A 12,661-nucleotide genomic window follows, 5' to 3' on the forward strand; every position below is an offset into this window, starting at 1 on the left:
TTTTTACAGCTTTTACCACTTTTCCTGAGGAGGTCTCCCATGGCCATTTATACCACACTAAAGTCACTGAGTAATAGAAAATCCCAATTACTGTAATTACATTACAGAAAAGCTTTCCTGTTGTATTTATCAATCAATCTATGTTAAAATAAATAAATAAATAAATAAAAAGGACATTCTCTATGAATCAACAAAAACCTTTATAATATTTTATAATTACAGGACAGTTAGTGAATCACCAGAACTTTACTATAATTATATTTCTATCGATTTAGCCCAAAGAGCTGACAGATGTCCTTCAGTTACTGCAGCAGCTTTTCTTTAAGCCCTTTATAAACCGCAGCTATCTGAGGGATTCAGTGTGTAGTTACACTATTCTGACAGTAGGGGGAGTTTCACTGGTCACCTAAGATCAAATGTCGAGCATGAGGCCAGGCTGAGGATGTGGGGGACGTTGCTCAGCTAGAGGTCCAGTCACATGTGTCGGGGTGTCCTGTTGTGGGAGCTTTGGGAGTGTGGGGTAACAGGTCAGTCTGTTCCACGCTGCTGTCAGAGCTTTTCATTGAGGACACTCATAACTGTTATGGAGTTCTGTGCATCTGGACAAAGACTAAAAGCTACGTGTCTGTTTTCACAGATGATGTGGTCCCTGTAAGCTGATCGAGCAGAGGCCTCTGCCCTCAGATCAGGACCAACAGCTTTACAAAGAGGATCTGCTGCTCTATAGTCCCAAACACATTTGTGTTGCCACCATCCATGCTGCTCCTGTTAGCCACTTTCTCTGTTCTTGTATTGTTTTTACATATGTATGGGGTGACCATGCCAAACCTTTTTTTAAAAAGCTTTGCTTTATTGCTCTGCTCTTTCCTTTGTGTGACTCTTCTCACCTCGGACCAAATATCTGCTCGTTCTCTTTCACTCTGTTCCTGCTGTTAAAGCTCTTTAAAGCTTGCACTCCTCAGCTCAACTTTTCCGCCCCACTCTCTCTCTGTATCTCTCTCTCTCATCGCCTCACATGCTCTCCTGCTGGGATATGGTTGCCATGACAACACAGGCCTGCTCTGCTAGATGGTACTTAGGCTAAAAGGCTATATCAGTATGTTTGTGACCGTTTCTGTGTCAGTGCGTTCAGAATCACATGCATGCCTGTGTTACTGGATGTGATAATAAGTTTTTGTAATAGTGCTTTGTTCTGTTTACCAGCTTGTGCAGTGACGTGGTCTGGAAGACCACGCTCTCTTAGTCTCATCTATTTCATTTTCATCCTCTACCTCCTTCCCTCCTTAGCTCTACCATTCATCTGTGTGGTACACTAGCATTAGCAGCAGCTTGGCAAACAGCTGATGTGTCCCTACCCCATGCTGAGAGGCCTTTTCCCCCCCGATGACGACAAGATAGAGAAATATGCTGCATATGCCACACTTACTCTCAATTTGTTCAGTTTAATATGATCAAATATAGCAACGATATGTTAGTGCAAAACAGTTTTCCAGCACATTATCCAAAGTCAAACTGAAACGTGTTTCACATTTTATTTTCAAGCTTTTCCTGCACCTCAGCTTTATCGTGAGCTATAGTACAGAGTAAATATTCAGTTCAGTTTTACTTTAATTACATATAGTACCAAATCACCGTCACCTCAGGATGATTGATTATGGACTTCAGGGGGCACAGACAGGTCATGTCCCCTTTCATTACAGATGTAAGACGGGTTGAATCCGTCTCCACCCAGGTTTCTGGGCACTCACATCCCCGCTGATCTCACCTGGACTCACAACACCATCACCCAGCAGCACCTGCACCTCTCCGTGTCCTGAAGAAGAATAACCTGGACCAGAAAATGCTGCTTCTGCCGCTCCCCATTGCTCTCCTGCTGTCTGGTTGTCTGGTATTCAGCGGGCCGTTACTGAACTGGAAGGCCGGCGGAGTGTAATGCAAAAAATAGTTGACTTGCCCCCTGTCACCTCCCGTCTCAGAAAACACAGGTGACCCCTCGCACCCCGCCCACAGTATGTTTGACCTGCTGCCCTCTGGTCGGTGCCTCAGGTCCGTCAGGTCCCACAGCTCCAGACTAACAGCGTCTTCCCTGGATCATGTGAAGTGCTAACACCCCACCTCTGCCCACCCACCTCACCAATCTGACCCCTGTGTGAGTAACCCTCATCACTCAGGCCACTCACACATGGACTCTATACGGACCAAGTCTTTTTTTTTTGCACTGCCTCCAAGCACTAACAGTAAAGGGCTATTCTTTTCTTTTATAGGGTAGAGACTGCACAATATTGTAAAACTCCAACAATCAGATGACCCCCTATGAGCAAGCACTATGGCGACAGCTGGCCATTCACTTCTTAGAGCCGTCTGTGCTGCTGGGAGTCAACAGCGTACCGCTCACCTCGGGTCTTTGATTTGTTTGGTTGAGGTTCGGCATGTCAGGAGAAGTTAGTCCTTGATTGGGCAGTTTGGTTTAGAGCTCAGTGACTCAAATGTTTACGGTAAACTTTTCAATAAAGAGGAAAAACTCGAGTATTTGACTTTCAGTGTCTGCGACCAGCAGACGTCTGCTGTGTACCTGCTGACAACTCTGCATATTTCACTCAATTAATAAATGTGCTATAAAACAATAGCAGCAATACGATCCTGTGCAACCGTCAGTCTCACAAAGGAAAACAAAACGTAGTTCAGACTGTGAATTCCTGTGCTAGCTTAAATAAGTGTGTATTGCAGGAGCCAACCCTGATTTTTAGTTGTTGCTTTTCAGTCATTTAACAAACAGCCTCCCAGCATGCCGCGCTCTCCCAGACGCTGTTCTGTCAGAGGCCAAACCAGGCTGGATGAGTGTGACAGCTGGGCTAATAAATGATGGCGACCTTGTTTCACTAAGATTCTGTTTTAATTATTGATCGATTAAAACTTATTTTTCAAAGCGTAAAAACATCCTGTGCACACTGATCTCGTCTGTCTGCTGATCTTGTCCTTTTATGAACTTCATATTATAAGATTAGATTTCTGCCTGCAGTGGTCACATGACAGAGCTGCACTACAGAAGGAGCTTACACCAAACAACAGCAGCTTGGATGTAAAATGAATGCAGGCAAACAAAGAAAAGCTTTAGCACCTGATTCAACAACTGACAAATCCAATGGATATGGATACATTCAGTTCAATACTCAGGGCAGAGCACTGTTCCTTCACAGGAACATGTCAGGATTTATTCTCCCTGCTGCTGTCGCTCTTTGTCCAAACAGCTGACTGGAACCATCGACCCCAGGGATCAGCCCCTCCACCTGTGCTTCATCAGGTACATCTCCAAACTTCTGCATTTTGGTGCACCTGCATCAATCAGCAGGTTCTGTATTACTGATTTAAAATAAAGTGTTCAGATCTGTCAGATACAGGGTTAATTGTTTTTCCTTGAAACAATGAGGTATGAGAACAGATCGCAGTGTGCAGGCTCCACATGAGGACCTGGCTGTTCACAGAAAACTGAGAATGCCTCGAGGTAGCTGTTGTGATTTTGCCTGATATAAATAAAAGTGAACTGGAAATGCCCTGGAGAGGTGAACACTAGCACTTCCCTCATTTTAAAAGTCTAAAGTGTTCCCACAGGCGGACGGTTGGCTTCCTGATCGGAGACTCTGAGATCGTACTCGTCAGCGAGCTCTGTCGACGTCTTCCATCGGCATGGTGACCACTTTGCATCCTTGCACTGACGCTTCAGTGAATCTGACCACAGCAACAAATGGTTCCACGCACAAGAACACACACATCTACTCTTCAAAGGTTTATTGTTGATTGGAACTTTTCTGTGTTTTTGTCACAGCCCTGTTTCCTCGTTAAACAGTAAACTTCATTCCTTTGCATTTAGATTTAATGCAAAACATTTGTTCTTGTTTTTTTTTTTTGTGTCCCGTTTGGATCTTTAGCCATCAGAATTGTTGTCTTAAGGCCAAGAAAGATGCCAAGCGGATTTATTTTACCAAGTGGATCATCATGGCCTTGCCATATTGGTCCATTTGATTGACCTTTATTATAATTATGAATATATTTTATTTTCAGTTGCTACAAACGGGACAGACATGACCGGGGGATAGGACAGGGAGAAAGAATGAAAGAAAGAGAGGGAGAGAAAGAAAACCAAAGGGGGGAAGAGACGGTGAGAAGGGGGGAAGAGAAAGCAAACAACAAAGAGCAACATAATAAAAAAAACGGCACCATCACAATAAACTAGCTAGCAGTAGATATCAGTAGATACTAAATAATAAACGATATTGTGCAGCACGCAAGATAGACAGCGCACAATGTGCTTTGAGGCAGCAGCCAAGAAAGCTGTAGTCCGCGTCTGTGAACACCCGTGTGTACACCTGTGTGCATACCTGTGTGGATCAGCATGCTTGCATTCCAAAGGTTTCTCCATGTAACGATCTGCTAGGGAGTGTGGGGGGGCCACAGCCCCGTCCTCCAGGGTATGAAGCAGGTGTGGAGGAGATCAAAACTCCAGACATCCAGAGGCCCCCAGAACACAAGAGACCAAGGAAGACCAACAGAGGGGCAGCCGCGCCACTGTCCCAGAAAGAGCTGAGGAGAGTCCCAGATGAGGGCTCACTCAGCAGCCGCGGAGCAGAAGCCAGGGGGAGTTGCAGTGACGCGCCCGTGAGCTCCGCCGGCAGCCAGCTGTGCCTGAGTGACCGAGCCCCAGGCCAAGAGGCCAGGGGCACCCCACCTCCGAAGTGGCCCGAGCGAGCCCCAGGCTCCAGGCCCCGATAAGCGGCCGCCAAGGAGTGAGCCGGTGTGTACCCGGACGCCCACCCCCAGACACAAAGAACCACCAACGCACCGACACCTGAGGGAGTCCACCACTGGCAGGGGAAGTGGAACATTTGTTCTTGTAATGCACTTGTAGAGAAATGCAGCACATTTGTAGCTGTGTTACTCCTTCCACTCTTCAGTCTATTTCTGGATTTCTCTTTATCAAATTTGAGATAAGGCAGCAGTAAGTTCTGTAAAACCCATAGTGCTTAAAAGTCCATTATTGCATTCATAATGTACAGCATGCCTTGTGGGTTTTTAGCTGTGATGGTGATCATTCATTTGGTTCCTATTCTGCTGCACTGAATGACAATGATCACTGATCTAATTCACAGAAGAGATCAGGGGCTACTCTGCTGATATCAAAGCCGGTAAAGGCACAGCAGACATTTGTATTACTGTTTACTGTCCTTTTCTCCAAGCCTGACACACACACACACACACGCACGCACGCGCGCGGGTGTGTGGGCGTGTTTCTGTTGTGTGTCTGTCCAGCAGGGGGCAGCAGCACTCTGTGTGTGAGCCTGGCTCCAACTTTAGCACACAAACAGCCAAATCAGTTTTCTGGCTGAATGACACCCCCCCCCCCCCCCCCCCCCCAACCATCCAGCAGCTGAAACACACACCAGCTTCCACCTTATTATCGTCCCATACACCAACATCGCCCTCTTTAAAGCCGACTGTAACATGCTACATTTTCCATTTATTACCGGTTTCAGAGGCAGCGCTGGCTGCGTGCTGTTGTGCTCATCAGTCTGTGGCATAGGTCTCCATGGTAATAATCACAGTATGTGCGCTTGTTGATGTTGACAGTAAACATATCTCTCCACGGGGGCGCTGATGGTTACAGCCTAATGAACAGGACGTAGCGGCTGTCAGCCTCCATCCTGCGCTCTTCCTCTAACAGTCACATTTAAAGGAAGCACAGCCGTCCACTGGGAGGCCGGAATAATGTACATGATACGTATGATACAGACACGCCTCCCAAAGGAGGCTGGATATGTGAGAGCAAAGCTGGGAACTCGTCGCCTTCAGTGTGTGTGTGTGTGTGTGTGTGTGTGTGTGTGCGTGTGTCTGTCTGTGTGTGTGCGCGTGTCTGTGTGTGTGCGTGTGTCTGTCTGTGTGTGTGCGCGTGTCTGTGTGTGTGCGTGTGTCTGTCTGTGTGCGTGCGTGTGTTTGCGTGCGTGTGTGTGTCTGTCTGTGTGTGTGCTTAGCTGTGACCTGGAGGAGGACCTCTTCACTTATTCAGGGTAAAAACAGTTGATCTTATTCTTTGAACAAAACCAGGACTCTTCTTCCTCCCCCCTCCTTCATCCTGTGTGCAATAATGGCCGGTCCTGTGAGTGACAGCCACAATTTCCTATTAAGTCTCTGGTATCCCCTCAGCTGTCATTAGAAAAAACAAAATCCTCCTCCCGTGCTTTGGAGAGACGAGGGGGGGAGATGCGGGACAAAAGGGACAAACATGAAAGAGAAAGCGGGGGTACAGATCTGCCTTTCATTCCCACCAATAAGGATCTGATGTAATAAGATATAAAACGATGCTGCTAATGAGGCTGGCAGACAAAAGCTGGAACATAGACGGGGATGTGAGAAATGAGCAGTACGTCTCAGGGTTCCTGTGTGACTAATATTATTCCAAATTCCTAATCTGATCTGGAAAATTATGAGTCAGTACCTGTGTTCTCTGCTTGTTCTTATCATTCTCAGGCTCCCTCATCTTTTCCACTTTGTCTCTTCCAACCACCAGCCTGAATGTATATTTCAGTAGATGACAATGGCTGCACAGAGTCTGCTGTGCTGCCGCCTGCAGTGGGTACCAGCAGGGGTAAAAGTGCTGTGGCTTCAAAGACGGGCACATCGCAGCCCCAAGAACACAAGTGAAATCCAATGAATATCAAGTTTGCCTTATAGCAAGGTCAACAAAGCATTACAACCAAGGGCGTAGATTTGGTTTTGGCATTGGTGGGGATGGATGATTCAACCACCAAACCCTGCCCTGTTTCTTTTTTTCCCTTTTTGTTTTTGCAGGAGAAACATACTTGCCTACATATGCTATTCTACCTGCTTTTAAACCATTTAAAACTACAATTCATAATTTTATATGTGAATTATAGATTGTTAAATTACTTTAGTATTTTAGGCTTTAGTTTACTGCAGACATATTCCATATAAATCAGGTATCATGCAAAAATAAAAATAGCTTCAAATAGAGTCATGACAATAAAAGAATATGACTTTAAGGACTTAACGACATTACTTCAGTTACACCAACATCTCTGACACATTAGCACAAAGGGAACACTGAGTAACCTGGTGGGTTTTGTCCATAAAACTATTCATCTAAGATTATCACAAAGTAAAAGATCTCTCAGCAATATGAGGCAACATTTTAGCCTCTACTGCCCCGATCAAGTCAGTGAGCTGACATCTTTTATGCTAAACATGAACTACTGTTACAGCTACTGGTGTCCCACACAACAACTCAATGTCCACTATGTGAAGCAGCCAAACACATGCCTGCTCCTCTCATTAACTGAGATAAACTGCTGGCATATTGGTTTTACATCTATACTGTCCAGTCTCTGCTGGTGGACATACAGCAGCATTGTTTAATCTGATTTGAGTCATTGTTGACCTTAGCCATGGTTTTAGTCTCCTGAGAGCACTGAAGCTTCTTTCAGCCTCAGTACCTGCGTTTTATCCTCAGATTAAAATTATTACTATGTGCTTGATGTGCCTCACCTTTGGCCCTGGCTCCTCCCCTCTGACTGCACTAGGACATACTGCCACCTGATAAAATAACACATTGATTCTTGCCATATAAAAAGTGAGACATGTCAATTCTGATTCTTTGTCAAATATACACTAATGAATCAATTTACATCAGCAGCCTGACAACTGTCATGATAATAAATACTAGTTAATCTATAGCACCAAATCATCAGCCAGTCACCCGTGACCTCGACTCTTCACCTCTGTCTGAGCTACAACATGGCAGAGCTGCCTCTGTCACCTGATGAATAACAGTGAGACACTCCACATACATGCAGTCACACATGTGCTTCAAATACAGTCATGAACCACCAAGTCATCAAAGGAGCTTGCAAAGAAAAGCGTCTGGACTTCTTTAAGTTACTTGAAGACGTTTCACCTCTCATCCGAGAAGCTTCTTCAGTTCTAAGGTCAAATGGTGGAGAGTCCCAGATATAAACCTATTGGGAGTATCCCCCCACAGAGGGACAAAAGGACCCCCTGATGATCCTCTAATCCCCTGAGCCAAGATGTGAAACTGGGTGTGGGTCTCAATCAGCCAGAGTTTCGGGTGTGTTCATTGTGAAACCTGGCCCCACCTTATCATGCGAATTCCTGGGATCAGATGGCCCAGGATGTGAGTGGGCGTTAAGGCGTCTGGGGAGGGATCTCAAAACTGGATTATAGATGGCAGAGAGTTGGTGTCGTAAACCCCGCCTCTGTTCAAAGATGGTCGCTCACAGTGGACATAGATGCTTCTTTCACTCCTCTTTCAAACCATCTGTCCTCTCTGTCCAAAATGTGAACATTGGCATCCTCGAAAGAGTGTCCTTTATCCTTAAGATGCAGATGGAGGTGTTACTTCAAGTCATCATCCAACTTCACCTGTGATCTTGTGTCACCATTGCTCTCTGAGCTTTGTGTTGGTTCTTCTGTCACCTGACAAATAGGACATAGATGACAATAAGAATAAAATGTGGAGCTGCTTCAGTGTGTCTGTCACTTTGTGCAGATCTTGGCTCATCAGTAATGTTTGTAGTGTGAGTGCATTTTTAAAACAAGTTGTGCAAACTGCACTACAAGGTGGAATATTTACAAAATAATGACTATGACCTATGAATACGTCAGTGCCTTTAAGATGAAATTATTGTGTCACCAACATTTTAACGTTAGACATATAATTCTAACAGCCTCTGTAAACTAATATCGTGGCTGCTCGAGGCTCCGTTTTCTCTGACAGCTTCACTTAGATTAGAATTAGAAAAGCTGCTCTGAGACTGAGAGAACTAATAGTGCTGCCTGCTGTGCAAACACGTTATTCATGGTTACATACAGTTTTAGACTGATGTGGGCCAAAGCCTAGCATAGCCTGTAACGTTATTGTGACGGACACATTTTATGAGTGAACTTGGCTTTAAGTGACTTACAGGTTTCTCTGAAAAATACTTTCTTACATCCAGGTTCTTCCTCTTTGCTGCCGTCCTCCTCTCCTCGCAGCGCAGGCTTGCCGCTGCTGAAACTAAGCAGAGCTCCCTGAAAGGCTCAGCCAATCACATTGGCCATATTTGTCACATGAGGTAGGACTCCAGTAGAGAACGTAATTTAACTCTTTCTGCACCGCTGGGTGAATGAGACGCTGACAGATCGTTTTTTTTCTTTCTATCGGGTTTGTTTTTCTTTACTCGAAGAGATCAAATTATTGGTGGGGACAATTCAATAATCGCTGGATATTGGTGGGGACATGTCCGTTCCGTCCATGCCAAATCGACGCCCTTGATTACAACACACATTCAAGTTCACACAACAAGGCTAAATTTAAGGAAAAGAGCAGGGAACAGTCGAGACCTGTTCCCCGAACCAAAGGTTTAGGGCAGCAACGCACAGGCAGCATACACAGAGGTAGGACATAAACACATCTCCACATCCAAGAGAACAAATTATATTTCATTTTTGTTTTTTTCCTGACATCAGCAAACATTTTCATTTTTTCATTTCATTCAAGAAGTTTCCCTCAAAACAGTTTCCATGTGATCAGAATTCACAGGAAGAATAACTGTGTTGTGTCCATCACACAGTCCTTACTTCTCTGTATAGGCGGTGATGATCTATATTTTACAGTAACAGTCGTTAAGAGACTCCAGTGTAATTACCCTGGGTGGGTGCTGTGACTGTGGACTAGCAGCTTTATTACAGAGAGGCTGCATCGAGAGGCAGAAAGGAGTCAAAGAGAAGCTGGAGGGAGCCGGAGACTGACCTGCAGAGAGCACTGCAGACTGATCGGCTGAACATGATGAGCCATGGGATTAGCGGCTGATAGAGCATCGTGGTCATGTGGTTTATCAAATGCACAACCGCTCCTATCTGTTTTCATGGCACACAGAGGAGATAAAGACGTATATCCTGGTTGTAACCAGTGTTGGGGAGTAACGGAATACATGTACCGCCGTTACGTAGTTAAAATACAAAATATGAGTAACTGTATTCCGTTACAGTTACCGTTTAAAAAGGTGGTATTCAGAATACAGTTACTTTGTTGAAATAAAGGGATTACACTGCAGTATTTTCCTGTTTCACATGTTCGGCTCTGCCCTCTCTATTTTTGACAAAACCAGGCATTAAGAGGCTCCAATGCCTGTGTCTCAATCTCGCGGCCCATCTCACCCCTACTTGCGGCCGCATAATGACGTGAAGAAATATTTTTTTAAATTATTCACAAAGAAGATTTAATATGAAGGCAACAGGCAGAGTGTTACAGGCATCGCCCTAAAGCATGTAGCCTCATGGGCAGTGTAGTCCGTGCTGCAGGGTTGAATGGACGACCATACCGGTGATGTGTCTGTGAGCGAGGAGGGAGAAAAAGGAAAAGTACGAGCTGTCACCGAGCAGAAAGCTGGAAGCATGTAAATATAATAATAACCACTGCAGCCAAACAGAGAGCCTGACGAGCCCAGTTGTAAGTAAGCTATTAAGACTCGACTGTACACCGTGTTCGTGTTTTCCTCCGAAACAATAAGTTCTGTTGGAGCAGCCTTTCAACGCCTCTCTCTGTCTCTCGTTAGCAAAGTTGACCCACACAACAAAGTAAAGCTAGTTTTCGGCTACGAGCCCGACACGAACCCGACGTATTAGCCAGAGGTCCCTGTACTACAGTTCGGAGCCGCTGACCTGTTTTATATACGCGCGGAATAGTTTTCTACACGAGATCGCTGCAAAAAGGGCAGCCTTAGCTAATGTCCACCTACTGTTACTCATTTATATTAAGATTTAAACATCTAGTTGGTGTTGGTTTGGAGAGTAACCTTCAGTAATAGTAATAAATCACACAGCAATGGGACATTCATGTAGTTGTAAAAAGCATGACAATATAATAGGTAATCCAAAGTATTCAGAATACGTTACTCTCATTGAGTAACGTAACAGAATACATTACAAATACATTTTGGGGCATGTCACCTGTAATCTGTAGTGGAATACATTTTAACAGTAACCTTCCCAACACTGGTTGTGGCAGGCCGTTTGTTGGGATCAGTATGTGGACTTCAGAGACATTCGAAGTAGACGTTGACAGGTAAAGTGGAGGGGATAGGGACGGGGGCATTAGCATGAACTTGATAGGCAAATGGCACCAAAGTAACCAGGGTGGTGCTGGCTTCAGTAAGCACAGTGGAGCTGTAGCTGAAACTCAGTCTTGTGTGGAGCAATCAGTGCAGCCACATTGGACTAATTAAGTCTCCTAACAAGCTTTGCTGCTGAGGATCCAGATCTTTGTGACACAGGGAGGCATCGTCTCCTCCTTTCTCTCATTTCCAAGAATGACACCTGGACCTTGGACACAGTTCAAACCTGTTGAGTCTCTTTGTGTGACGTACCGCAGTGAGGAGACAGCCATATCTCTCAGAATACAATTCCTCATATTTCATCATAACCTCTGGCATCTTCTTCAGCTTGCCCACTCCACTGACCGGAGACTGAATTGAGGCTGATGCTGCAGCTCTCCGGGTCAAAAGGTTTGACTCAAATTTCCAGGCAAACTCTCGACGCTTAATTACATGTTTTTCTTCCTCTAATCATCCACCCACGCACCCTCGGGCCCAGCCGACCCTTCTCACCTGATGTTTGTAGCGGTGCAGTACAAATCAGCTGTGGTCTCACTCAAAAGGATTCAGAGAATATAACTCAGCAGGAGAGGGTTATAACCATGACATTTAATGCAGCACATTTCAAAAGCCTTGTAATTTCTGTGTACGAGCTGCACAGCATCGCTCAGTTGTATCAGCACCACAGGATAAATTGCTTACAGAAGACTGAAGTGCCCTGCTCATATTTAAAAAGGAAGAGTTCAAAATGAACATTGTTTCCGTGCCTCAGCTCCATCCGGATGGCTCAGGATGCAGCGTCGTTTAAATACGAGCCCTGGAGAGGGAAAGGAAAAAGGGCTGGTGTCTCTCTCTGTTTGTGTGTGTCAGAAGGAGGAATATTACAGGAAGGGGAAAGGGAGAGAAACAAATGTGAGAGCTGTCGTGCATGAAATTAAAAGATACCTTGCAAATGCTTCTGGCTCTGACGCTTACAGTGGCTCCTCCTGGAAGACTCTCTGTCTCTCTGTGTTTGTCTGCAGGGAAGGCAGATGTGAGGCGGCGCAACCTTTAAGGAACATCCAGATCGATGAAGCTCTTCAGTTCCCCAAGAACTGAACGCTGCTGTTGCCTCGAGCTAAAAGCTCAGGATGGGGATCCTGGGATATGGGATATTTGCTCTGCCACTTGTTTTGCTTTGAACTCCACAGTATTGTTGGAGAAAATCTTTGCTGGGACTACCTCCCCCAATCCATGTGTGCTTGTTTTTGGTTTGTACTCCCAGAGCAGACTGCCTGCAGCCAGAGCAGAAATGTGACCCAGCCCCACACTTTCCCTGGCTGCTGGCCACAAAATCATTCCTACTTGAGTGTCTGGCTACCACTGGATGTTTGAGGACAAGACTATATTGATTTTAGGAGCATAAATGCCTTTGAACTTTGCACCTTCTTCGCTTGGTTTCCACTGTTTTTTTCACAGGTTTAACTGAGGATGTGTTAGAAACTAGGCCAGCAAAACAGAGT

At 45.2% G+C, this 12,661-nt stretch overlaps 1 long non-coding RNA gene across 1 annotated transcript; it reads right to left on the reverse strand.

The window, feature by feature from the left end:
- Positions 1–11,748: 11,748 nt before the first annotated feature.
- Positions 11,749–12,434, reverse strand: LOC145420431 (uncharacterized). Its single transcript, XR_013901741.1, has 2 exons — positions 12,105–12,434; positions 11,749–11,976 (listed from the first exon to the last, which is right to left on the reverse strand). It is a non-coding gene; the product is annotated as an uncharacterized LOC145420431 (long non-coding RNA).
- Positions 12,435–12,661: the final 227 nt, after the last annotated feature.

Source organism: Astatotilapia calliptera, chromosome 2, assembly GCF_964374335.1.
Source record: "Astatotilapia calliptera chromosome 2, fAstCal68.1, whole genome shotgun sequence".
NCBI classification, from domain to species: domain Eukaryota; kingdom Metazoa; phylum Chordata; class Actinopteri; order Cichliformes; family Cichlidae; genus Astatotilapia; species Astatotilapia calliptera.